This window comes from Capricornis sumatraensis, chromosome 14 (assembly GCF_032405125.1).
Source record: "Capricornis sumatraensis isolate serow.1 chromosome 14, serow.2, whole genome shotgun sequence".
NCBI lineage: Eukaryota > Metazoa > Chordata > Mammalia > Artiodactyla > Bovidae > Capricornis > Capricornis sumatraensis.
The window spans coordinates 12,794,285-12,807,304 of NC_091082.1; the positions used below are offsets into that span (position 1 = coordinate 12,794,285).

The following is a 13,020-nucleotide window of genomic DNA, read 5'->3' on the forward strand; positions in this document are numbered from 1 at the left end:
CAAAAACAGATGGGCCCAAAGCATCCTAGATGCTGTGCCAATATCCACCACATGAACACAAATTACTGAAAAGCATCAGGGAATTTTAGATTAGTTTTGAGGTCTGACTCTCTGTCTTCTCAGTGGTCCTCCCTGCCCACTCCCCCATCTCCCCTTGCCCCCTCTCACGTTATACCTTCCGTCTCTCCTCTGTGTGCCTCATTCGGCAAAACCTTAACCCCCATACTCATCCTCTCTACACACAGATAGGTGTGGGATGAGATGGTGTTGACAGTCAGTCTGGGTTGTCCCTTTTTTCTAACAGGCTGCGCCCTTTTGGAATCTTGCATCAAGGACTAAGGAATTTCTGTCCTCTTAGTCATGTAGGGAAAGTGAGGCTTGGTCTCTGTGTCTATCAATGTGGGTATTAGGAGGCCAGGGAAATCATTACATCGGGACTAAAGAGTATGTTCCTCTCGTGACTAATCCATAGGGGTGCACGAGGTGCCAGTGCCACGGGCTGTCCTGGGTGCTCTGGACAGGGAGCGTGCTCTTCGGATCGCTGTGACATTGGGCCCACACCATCGCTTTCAGAAACCTTATGCTTGGAATATGCCAGCAGCTTTCTCCCAGTGTTCAGAGAGTATTGTTTCACTTCAACATTTCTAGTCTCCCTGAATATAAGAGGAAGGAATCAGTGTGGTGGGGCCATATATCTTATAGGGTACACTGCAACACTGGCAGCCATTTACAGAGCATCAGGAGAAAGTTGTTGACGTAGCCCAGTAACTATTAGGTGTCTTCTGTGACCAGAGCACTAGACACTGTAGCGGTTGGCCCAAGAGAAGTCCTCAGGGGATGGGCTTCTGAAGGTCAGGAACCCTTGATTCGTGCAAATTAAGACATGTGTGCAGTTTTCCTCCCTTCTTTGAAGGTGAATCAGTTCAGTTCAGTCACTCAGTCGTGTCCAACTCTTTGCGACCCCATGAATCGCAGCACTCCAGGCCTCCATGTCCATCACCATCTCCTGGAGTTCACTCAGACTCACGTCCATCGAGTCCGTGATGCCATCCAGCCATCTCATCCTCTGTTGTCCCCTTCTCCTCCTGCCCCCAATCCCTCCCAGCATCACAGTCTTTTCCAATGAGTCAACTCTTCGCATGAGGTGGTCAAAGTACTGGAGCTTCAGCTTTAGCATCATTCCTTCCAAAGAAATCCCAGGGCTGATCTCCTTCAGAATGGACTGGTTGGATCTCCTTGCAGTCCAAGGGACTCTCAAGAGTCTTCTCCAACACCACAGTTCAAAAGCATCAATTCTTCGGTGCTCTGCCTTCTTCACAGTCCAACTCTCACATCCATACATGACCACAGGAAAAGCCATAGCCTCGACTAGACGGACCTTAGTCAGCAACGTAATGTCTCTGCTTTTGAATATGCTATCTAGGTTGCTCATAGCCTTTCTTCCAAGGAGTAATCGTCTTTTAATTTCATGGCTGCAATCACCATCTGCAGTGATTTTGGAGCCCCCAAAAATAAAGTCTGACACTGTTTCCCCTGTTTCCTCATTTATTTCCCATGAAGTGATGGGACCAGATGCCATGATCTTCGTTTTCTGAATGTTGAGCTTGAAGCCAACTTTTTCACTCTCCTCTTTGACTTTCATCAAGAGGCTTTTTACTTCCTCTTCACTTTCTGCCATAAGGGTGGTGTTATCTGCGTATCTGAGGTTATTGATATTTCTCTCAGCAATCTTGAATCCAGCTTGTGCTTCTTCCAGCCTAGCATTTCTGATGATGTACTCTGCATCTAAGTTAAATAAGCAGGGTGACAATATACAGCCTTGACGTACTCCTTTTCCTATTTGGAACCAGTCTGTTGTTCCATGTCCAGTTCTAACTGTTGCTTCCTGACCTGCATACAAATTTCTCAAGAGGCAGGTTAGGTGGTCTGGTATTCCCATCTCTTTCAGAATTTTCCCCAGTTTATTGTGATCCACACAGTCAAAGGCTTTGGCATAGTCAATAAAGCAGAAATAGATGTTTTTCTGGAACTCTCTTGCTTTTTCCATGATCCAGCGGATGTTGGCAATTTGATCTCTGGTTCCTCTGCCTTTTCTAAAACCAGCTTGAACATCTGGAATGTCACGATTCACGTATTGCTGAAGCCTAGCTTGGAGAATTTTGGGCAATACCTTACTAGCGTGTGAGATGAATGCAATTGTGCAGTAGTTTGAGCATTCTTTGGCATTGCCTTTCTTAGGAATTGGAATGAAAACGGACCTTTTCCAGTCCTGTGGCCACTGCTGAGTTTTCCAAATGTGCTGGCATATTGAGTGTGGCACTTTCACAGCATCATCTTTCAGGATTTCAAATAGCTCAACTGGAATTCCATCACCTCCACTAGCTTTGTTCATAGTGATGCTTTCTAAGGCCCACTTGACTTCACACTCCAGGATGTCTGGCTCTAGGTGAGTGATCACAGCATCGTGATTATCTGGGTCATGAAGATCTTTTTTGTACAGTTCTTCTGTATATTCTTACCACCTCTTCTTAATATCTTCTGCTTCTGTTAGGTCCATACCATTTCTGTCCTTTATTGAGCCCATCGTTGCATGAAATGTTCCCTTGGCATCTCTTAATTTTCTTCAAGAGATTTCTAGTCTTTCCCATTCTGTTGTTTTCCTCTATTTCTTTGCATTGATCGCTGAAGAAGGCTTTCTTATCTCTTCTTGGTATTCTTTGGAACTCTGCATTCAGATGCTTATATCTTTCCTTTGTAAGAAAAGTATACTTGGAAGACAATCCTCAGATTCTCAAAAGGGTCTGGGGTATGTAGTCACCCCCCAGAATATCTCCTACTGTGAGCTGGAATGCATACACAGACATATATATGTTCTTTCTGCCAGTGTTATAACCAAGAAAAACATGCTTTTAAGCAATACCTGGATACTTTGCTCTGTGTGACGTGCTCTGCTATTTCCTGCTTTGTTCTGTGTTATTCTGTCCCACTGTCTTCTGTTTCATTCTCTGAGAAGTGATAACTGGTGACCTGCTAAGTTGACTTTTTAAACGCCACTAATGGGCTGTATCTCACAGTTTGAAAAACATTGTTTTTCGAGCATTGGTTCTTAACATTTTGGCGTGCATAAAGTTACCTGGTATAAATATTTAAAATGCAGACTTGAGCAGCCCTAAACTTGTAGCAAGTCAGAATCTCTGGCCAGAGGGCCACAGGAATCTGGATTTTAAACCGGCACTGCACAAGATCCTGATGTAAGGTGATTTGGGGTCCTGAACACTCACACTTGGAGAAATTACTCCCTAACGGACTTTGGAGCTTAGCTGCTCCAGGCTTCAGATTACACATTTGCGTGGAGACGGTAGAGCTTAGTGGGTATCCTCTGAATCCAAACTGAGAATCTTCTCATTATAGTTGCCCCGGTTACCCACGCTCACTCCTGGACCTTGCTGTGCTTTGATCTTGCTCTTTTTCCAAATCTGTTATGGCCCCTGTGAAGGCAGAGAAGGAGTTAACTGGGGCCACGGAACGGGGTGCGAAGGAACTGAAGGGTCGTTGTACAGAGTGGCCGGGGTGTGGTCAGCCTCCAGTAGGTGCCCAGAGTCAGCCCCAAATTAGAATGGGGCGGGATTGGAGACTGCTTTTCCTGCTCACTCGCCTTTCATGTATAACCACATGCAGTGCGTCAACATGCTTTCCGGCGCCGTTAGGCACCAGCAGTTTTGCTCCCTCTGGGTTCATGGACCCTTGGTATTCCTGTTATGTGTTGTCTTAGAATAGCTCTGCGCTCTGGGGCTGGGGCAGCTGGACACTGCCCATTAACTCTTTCAGCACCAGCGCTTTATAGTTGCTAAGGGCATCGTAGTTGAAATAGAGCAGCAACCACAATAAAATAAGAAAGCAATTGCTGGTCAGGAGACCTGGATCCTTGCCCTTGCTCTGCCACTGTGTGTGACCCCAGGCTCCCTGAGCCTCAATTTCCTCGCTTAGAAAACGAAATGACAAGTTTGTTTAGACTGTAGACCATCTTGAAAGTCCCTTCTACCTCTGCAATTCCACAGTTCTGTCTTGTTTTTCTTCTTATTTTCGTACCCTCTGCTGCTTCCTTTTACACTGTAGAAGTCTTCCCTTTAAAGCCTCCCCTAGGTCTCCTGTCCACAGGAGACTCACTGAGGTTGGGAATTGCCAGAGAACCAGATGAGTTAATAACAACAGAGTGTACTCCTATTTCATGCACGGACAAGGTACAGAATTTATAAAGCAAGTTCATTGCAAGCTTGTATAATAAGGCCTGGGAATTTGGGGGCACGTTTGTCTTTTCCGACATGACTCTGGCTACTTTGTTTTGTGAATGTAAATACATTGTATGAACTATCATGTAATAATAGTAGTTACAACAATAATAACACATGATGATACTGATTTGTAGGTGTAGAACACTTTAGTGTTTATGATGTTTTTTAATGGACATCACCTCCTTTGACTTGACCTTTTTGATAGCCGTGTGAGTTAGGCAGGGAAGGTCTGCTGTCCCTACTTATTTTATTAAGCAGATGCAGAAATGTTGAGGCCCAGATTGCATCTGTGATGTATCCAAGTTTACTTGGTCAGCAAGTGGCAGAATTAAGACTAGACTGTAGGTCATCAGCATGGTTCAGGGCACTTTCCACAGAGTACTGTCTTGCTGGGATGGGGTAATCATTGTTTACCCAGATGCCTTGAAGACCTGTAGAACTCTGTAACCTACTAATCTGGAAGTTGACCAGGGCATCTCTTACTCCATCCAGCCCTTTAAACTTTTGCCAGCAAAGTATCGGCTGGTTAATAATGCTGTAATTTAGAGCACACAAACCAGTGGGTGCACAAAGTCAGCCACTCAACAGCCACCCAGATTCATGCTGCAGTCGTTGATTAGGCAGGGCTGGTGGAGGCTGAAGGTGTTAACTGTTCTTTACACGAGTTGTCTTACTGTGCACCATGCTTACCGTGGAGTTCTGTGGCCGTGACATCTGTCATTAATCAGTGCTGATTAACTACCCACCCATTCTTGGTGGTAGACGTTCATTGAATATTCCAAACTATCTCCTGTCCTCAAGAGACTTCCTTCCGATAAGGCAAGATAAATTTCAAAATAACACATGAGAACTGATGACTGTGCAGGCAGCTGATCTGATGACTATTTAGACTTCATTAAATGTAGTTCTATAGTTTCACAGATCCCTGGCTTGGGAAGATCCTTGGAGAAGGAAATGGCAACCCACTCCAGTATTCTTGCCTGGGAAAGAAACCCCATGGCTAGAGGAGCCTGGCGGGCTACAGGCCATGGGTTGCAAAAGAGTCGGACACGACTCAGCAACTAAACAACAATTATAGTTTCACAGGACCAAATCATATTGCTTCATTTCTCCTTTCTCATTGTTATCATGAGCCAAGTAAGGAAACACACTGTCTCAATAACAGGTATTCTGCAGGGGGCGGTTCAAATCTTAGGGATACCCTTTCTTCCCAAGCAGCTTGTTGGTACTTGATATGTGTAAGGACCATTTGCCAGGCAGAAAGAGTTATTGGCTGTCGATTAAGCTTCTCCACTTCTGCCTGATACCGGAGAGATGCCTTCTCCCAAGGTAGTGGTTAATGCTTTGAAAATAAGTGTGTGGATTTCTGAGTGACATCATTCCAGTTTGGCACAGACAGGTATTTATTTTTCTACAATGAACTATCAGGAGTGAGCCAGACTGTCTGTCTCAGTCATCTCCCAAGATTTCATTCATTTAAAAAATCTGCTAACACATCTGCGAGTATTTTTTTCTCTGTACATTTGTCATGTGCTCTAATTACTTATGGGGTTTCTGGTGACATCTTGATTAACCAGACAAGAAAAAACTGAAGAAATAATTGTAGTGTTATTCACTGATTATTCTATGGGATATGTGGATTCAACTGTTAATGTAGATGGTTATAAAAATGTTTTTAATGAGAAACATATATGACTTTTTTGTTCTTTGGTTATCAGTCATAGCTTTGTTATGTCTTTTACTTTGCTATGATATTTTATTTTAATTAAGTGAATTAATCAGCTCAGAACTTTAAATGATTATAGCCTATTTTGGGGAGCTGTCAGGGGGAAATTTTAATACTTAAGTAAATGTATAGGCCCTTAGTTCTCTGGATCATATTGGTATAGTTTTTCTTCTCCAGCATTTAGATTGCACCCAGAGTGCATTAAGAGGGTTTAGTAATCTCTTTGATTATGCCTCCCTATAGTTCTAAGAATGTTAGTGGCAAGACTTGGGATGTAAATAAAGGGAAGGACCCAGGTCTACAGCAGCCATGAATGGTCTGGTGGGCAGGTAGATCTTCTAAGTCAGCCAAATCAGGGTTTCACAATGGGTCAGCCAAGTATCAAGACTGGGGTAAGATGTGGGCTAAAGCTGATGGACAGTTCAGAAGCAGAAAAGTCAGGTCTTAGATCCAGGAGGTCTGCAAACATGGAAGAACCTGGTCAAAAGTAAGAGTTGTGCTCCCTTTCATGCTCAGAACAGTGCCTGGTACCTAGTAGGCGCTCAATCAGTATTTGTTGCATCAATGAATGAAATAAGAAGACTTTTGAGATCAAGGAAAGTCTTTCCTTTCGAGAGAAGGAGGCTGGACAGTAAGCTGCCAGAAATCTTGGCAAGAAACCAGGGTGGAAAATACTCATATCTTAGGCCAGCCACCCTTCAATGAGTTCTCTTCTTGTGACCCACAGAGCTGTCTTGAGTGAAGCTCTAACCTCCCCTCCCCACCATGAACATGGGCGGGGTAGGGGTGGTTGAAGGGAAGGCAAAATCTCTCACCTAGCGTAAATTGACGGAGACATTTCCATTCAGCATCTATTAATACAGTGGCTCGGGTTTGGGAACCACTCCCAGTTCTCTGACCTAACTCAGGGCTACCTTGGTCCTACGGTCATTCAGGAAATAGTCATTAAGATGTCATACATGTGCTAGTCCAGTTCTCAACTTCAAAGCAGATTCCTAAGCTCCCTGCTCTCGAATATGCCATTATCCCAAGGGTGTGGCTGGACTCCTTGGAACTGATCCAAAGCCACAAGAATTCCATTTCCGTACAGCTCTTCCCCCACACGTGATTATAGGGGACAATTTAGACTATTTTGAGTAAGGTGGGTATACCACTGCATGAATCCTTTCTAATCATCTGTCTAGGCCACTGAAGACAATTTGTAGTATTAACTTATCCCTGAAAAATGGAGAGCTCATTTCTCCATATGTAGAATATACATTTTCCGCCTTTGGCCCTTTTTTCTTTCTGTCTCTGAACTCTCCTACTCTGATCTCATTGCTGGCAAAGCTGAAGCTGTCGCTGTGATAAGCTCAGGGAAGTGTGCCTGCCCCCTCCCTGTCTGCCCGCCTGCCTATCTTTGAAAGATGCCTCCAGGCTCCCGCTGTACTACTGGGTCACACAACCAGCAGCAGCCATTACAGGCAGAATCTTTTTCAAGTCAGTTCCCACCTTGGTGATTTTTTCTTCTTCTTCTTCTTTTAACACCTTCCCCAGCAAATCCCATCCATCCTCTGGCTTATCTGGGTCAGCAAGGGTCTGATTTTATGCATGGCACTGTCAAGCCATAAATCCGCTGAGGCTTTGCCTCTCTATCCAGCAGGTTTGCTTCTGTCAGCATCAGCAAAATGCATAATAGAGAAAATAAGCCAGAAAGGCTAATAACACTCATCTGAATAAAATAATCTCTTTGGCTGCCTCAGTTCATTTCATTTTAATCAAGGCACCAGGAAGGAATGTAGGTATAGAAATCTAGCCTCCTCCTTGTCACCAGTTGCCTGTCCAGCTATCACTAAATGGTCCCTTTTATTATGTTTTTTTTTTTTTAATTTTAATCCTCCTCATAGCTAGGTACTGAGTAATCTGTATTGGAAGATGTGTTTGTCTAACTCATTTGGATTTTTGTCTAACAGCATATATATGTCTATTTTTAAAAGTGAAAAACCACCTTCTTAGATGTATCGATATTTGCATCTTCATATACAGACTGGCAGGTTTGAAAGGAATGGTGGGAAAGGGGGCCCAGTGGAAGCACAGAAGCACCCAGGGTTCTGGCAATCTGGTCTCACTGTGGCTTCCTTCCTGTCTCCCTCAGCACAGTTCCCCGTGTGGAATGCAGGGCTGCTCCTTCACCTTGCCCCTTGGGGGAAGGACAGTGGAAGATTAAATTCTGCACTCCCGTTGGTATCTCCCTCACGTCTTCCTAGAGACTTACAGCTGCTTGGTTAATTGCCTGTTGCTGCTGTCTGATCCCAGCCACTATTTGCCGAGGGCTGTGCATTTGCAGCAGGCTGCGCTCTTGGCCCTGGCCCAGGGCCGGGCGAGGAGCATGTCGGAAATTGATGAATGCTGAATCCTAGTGTATTTGGAGATAAAAATAATACTTCTTCACATTTGTGTAGTGCTTTAGTGTTGATGTAATTCTTTTGCACCCACCATCTCATTTTAGCCACACAACAGCCTCGTGAGGTGGGCAAGGCAGAGACCACTGGCCCAAAGGGAAACAGAGCTCAGTAGAGCACCGCAGAAGCTCAGGCCATCCCAGTAATGCCAGGCTTGCATCATGCAGCCTGTCTGCAGATCTGTGAACGTAGCAATCGTTAATTAAATGGTACCTTGAGCCAGGAGAGCTTGCAGGTTTGCAGTCATGCTTTGGAGATCTTGGGGGAGCTAGATGCTCAACAACGGGGCATGTGTCCATTTTACAGGTGAGACAGCTGAAACCAGACAGAGGGGATAGAGAAAAAAAGGGACGTGCACTCCCAAGGTCAATGGAGACTGAGTCAGCTCTTCACCTTAGTGTTTTAGAGGAATCCCTTTAAGGATTTGGTGGCTAAGTGTGTTGAATGTCCATCAACAGTTTAAGTTGAAGGAGAAGAACTGGGCTAATGTATTTGACGTTAATGATTCAACTGTACAGGTTTAGCTCTTTCAGTGCATGTATAATGATCATCTCGTCTGTGGATGCTTAGTTGGCTTGTGACTTTCTGGGCCTCCTTTTTTTTTTTTTTCCCCCTCTTTTTTTTGACTCCAGAGTCATTCCCTCTCAATTACAATATTACATTTTCTTGATCTTCCTCCTTGAAAAAAATTTTTAAGTAAGAAAAATCCTTCTGGATATTTTGTCTGCTTTTTAGGGATTAGTGTTTGAGGAGGTTTGCAGCTGTTCAGCACATGCCTAAGGGATTCAGACCCTTTTCTTTAAAGGCCCAAGTATCACACAACCTAAGACTCCAGGGGCGGGGAAAGTAAAGAAACTGTACAAACAAATGATAGATGGAAAAGATATAAAGACAAATTTCAATCTCCTGACCAAACGAAGCTCCCTTGGCTCTAGCAGCCCCAAATAAAATCAAGCTGCAAAGCTGCTGAAGCAGGAAACCACTCTAGCAGAACCTTAATATGCTCCCTATGAAATCACGTCTCGTTGACTTGTTCGTTTTCCAGCCTGAAGTGTGTTTCGCCTTTGTTCGTGTTGGCTGGGAAAATCATCTCTACAGCAGAGCTGTGTTCCTCTCCTTCCACATGCCCCATACCTCTCCCACATCACTGTCCCAAAATAAACAAATGAATTAATTAAAACACCTCTGTTGGAAGGAGAAATAAGTCCAAAGAACTTATAAGTCCAAACTCAAATAAGAAATAAGTCCAAACTCAAAGAACCAAAAATATTATATGAAAGCTACATTAATAGTAAAAGAGAGTGGGAAATCCTGGGAGAAACAGACAGCGGAGTCTAATATTATTTTGCTTTAGGGCCAGACTCCTTTTTTAAAACAAAGATTTTACACAGAGCTCTCATATATGCAGCAGATTAAAGCAGTGTTTTATTGGTGTAAATCTACTTTTGAAGTACCAATTTATAATCAGAGGGAACAGTGAGGCTGGGTTTATGAACCCCGATTATGAATCAGAGTTATAAGTTTATATCAGTTTCAGCATCAAAGTTATTTTAGGTGCTGGTTTGTGTTGTTTGGCATCAAGAAATCCTGACTCATACAGATGAGTTGTCATAATCTTGAGATAGTTTTAAATTGATTTAGATGCTTGAAAAAGAAGGATGGTTCTTGTTTTAAATTTGAATCACTGACATTACCTAGAAGCTATTCCCATTCTCCTTCATCAGTACTAACTGGATAAATGGGAATGTTTAATAAACTTTACAGCATTGGTAATGAAATTAGGTGATACTGAGTGCGTTTACCCTTCTTACCCAGCCGTGGTCTACCATGGGCTCAGCAGAGGCCCCCGAGCCTTCTGTGGCATGCGGTTGAACTTGGCCACTGTGTGTCAAATCAGGTAAACCTGAATAGCTTTACCCAAGGAGACACGTAGGTTGAATTAAAAACTAAACCTGTACAGAGCAACATTCGTTCTAATCGATAGCGTATTTTTCAACAGTCTGGACCCATACATTGATTCTTTATTCCAAAACACGCATGTAACAAAGCTCACGTGGGCAGCCTATGAGACATTGGTGGAATCTGCTGCAGGGAAGCTGGGTCCTGGGCCCCTTACATATTTCAGTAGAGGTTGCTCATTTGAATGGGTGTATTACAGTTGTTTGAAATTGAAATGTAATGTTCTATAATTCCAGCGTTTCTCAGAACGCATTATTAAAGCTCCTACTCACTGAAACTAATAATGGCTGTCCCACCACATGCTATAAGTGTGGAAATAAATGCATGTGGTAAAAATATGGATACTTGTAGCACCTTAGAAGTTCTGAATAAGTAAATTAATGAGTGGTGAGTGATAAGGCATTTTAAAAGATTGCCACCTCTTCTCATCCTTTTTAGTTTATCTTTGTTTCCTCGAGGCTCTGCATCCTGTTCCATGGTACTGGGCAGGTTTCGCCTCTCCTGCCTCCACCTGTGATCTGTGATGGATTCAGTGCATGGTGGACGAGCCGGCCCCTGTGCCTCTAGCCTTCTGTGGTATTATAGGTCTTTCTTTGTCTCCCAGCTGTATTGTGATAGTATCACTTTTATAACCACAGAAGCACCTACTACTGTACTTTGTCCGTTTAAAGCGCAGATGTTTATACACTTATAAATTCGAAATGTAGCGCTGTTTATATGTATGTAGACTGTCATAGAAAAGAACAAAGAGGGACCACCAACCCACAAGGAACAGATTGAAACCAGTTGTAAAGTTAAGGTCACGTGAGATCTACCCCTTTAAAAAGTGTGTGCATTTGTGTGGTATATTCCAGGCTTACTGAGGACATGGATGTCTTGTCACCCAGTAAAAATTAGGTTATTTAGGATTTTGTAACCGGGGGCTGATTTGGAATCAGTTTGAAAGTTCTCTTGCAGTGGAAACATCGAATGTTGCTGAATGCCTGTGCTCTGATCTCACTGTTTTGAATTTAGGATTGTTTCCTATTTACCTCTTTTTGTCCCCAGGCGCTAGAAATTTTGAAAGGAGTGAACTAATTACATGTATCTCTCTCTTGGTTAGTATATATTTTTAATTTCCATAGAACTCTTTTAATTTTCCTAGAAAGTGGATACAGTTGTTATCACAGTGATGAGCACATACGTGATAGGGACTTTGACCCCAGAAGCACGGTGCCTGGGGCAGGGGCTGAGGGTAGAGGGCAGGTATAAAGTACTTTCATACTGTTCATGGGGTTCTCAAGGCAAGAATACTGAAGTGGTTTGCCATTCCCTTCTCCAGTGCAAACTCCAGGAGTTGGTGATGGACAGGGAAGCCTGGCGTGCTATAGTCCCTGGGGTTGCAAGGAGTCAGACGCGACTGAGTGACTGAACTGACTGAACTGATAAAGCAATTTCAGTTTGGACTCTTAAATATTCATTGGTTTGGAGCAGCCTCTTGGTACTGTTTAGACAGATATTTTGATTTAATGGTCTGGTGTGTTCAGAAGCCCAGAGAAGGCAATGGCAACCCACTCCAGTACTCTTGCCTGGAAAATCCCATGGACGTAGGAGCCTGGTAGGCTGCAGTCCATGGGGTCGCTAAGAGTTGGACATGACTGAATGACTTCACTTTCACTTTTTACTTTCCTGCATTGGAGAAGGAAATGGCAACCCACTCCAGTGTTCTTACCTGGAGAATCCCAGGGACGGGGGAGCCTGGTGGGCTGCCGTCCCTGGGGTCGCACAGAGTCGGACACAACTGAAGCGACTTAGCAGCAGCAGCCCCACCAGTTCAGAAGCCAGAGTAGGTGTGGTGTGATTATTTGTTAATGGTTACCTTACGTCTAAGTTGAAAGAGCTCCTTTAAGTTGAATTCTGCCCTACAAGTCACAGGTGCCTGGCGCAAGAAGGGAGGTGGTGCAGGCTCAATAACCAAGCCATTCACAGCTTTCTTTCTTTGCATTAAGAGTCTGACTGTAGGGAGGCAGGAGGGGAAGTGGGAACAAACAAGGTGTGATACTTTGCAGTGATTAAGAGCATTCTCTTTGCAATTACAGGGCTTCTTCTTGAATTCCAGCATTGCCACTTTTTAGCTCTATGAACTTGAACAAGATATTGTAACCTTTCTTAGTCCAGCTTTTCCTCATCTGCTGAATGTGGTTGATAACCCCCACTTCGTCAGGTTTTGTAGGGTTCAAATTAAACAACAGGACTATAGGGCCCAGCCATATGCCAAGTACACAGTCAGCTCTTGATAAATAGCCCTACCTTCTGTTTCTTTCCTTAAAGAAATCCACGTTGCAGATGCAAAACTTTCTGTTGCTTCAGTTAGTGCTGGGAGCTGATTATCTCATCAATAACTTTTTGAGATCACATCCTTTGCAGCAGAAATGAGCATCGCGGTTTAGTGCTTTCCTGCTCCACTCAGGCTGGTAACGTCCTCACAATACACGGTGCAGGTAACGGTTTATGCTCTTGGTTGTATGGGACGTGAGAAAATGGCTCAGTCAATGAAAGCAGACCTCCATGGATGTGTTCTGTGGGACTGAAGAATTTTCAGTGACTTTTTCATGGCAAATGC

General features: G+C 43.8%; 1 protein-coding gene across 4 annotated transcripts in view; it reads left to right on the plus strand.

Annotated features, from left to right (window-relative positions):
• SRGAP2 (SLIT-ROBO Rho GTPase activating protein 2) overlaps window positions 1–13,020 on the plus strand; it is a 250,476-nt gene that overhangs the window by 116,205 nt on the left and 121,251 nt on the right. The window lies entirely within an intron of this gene.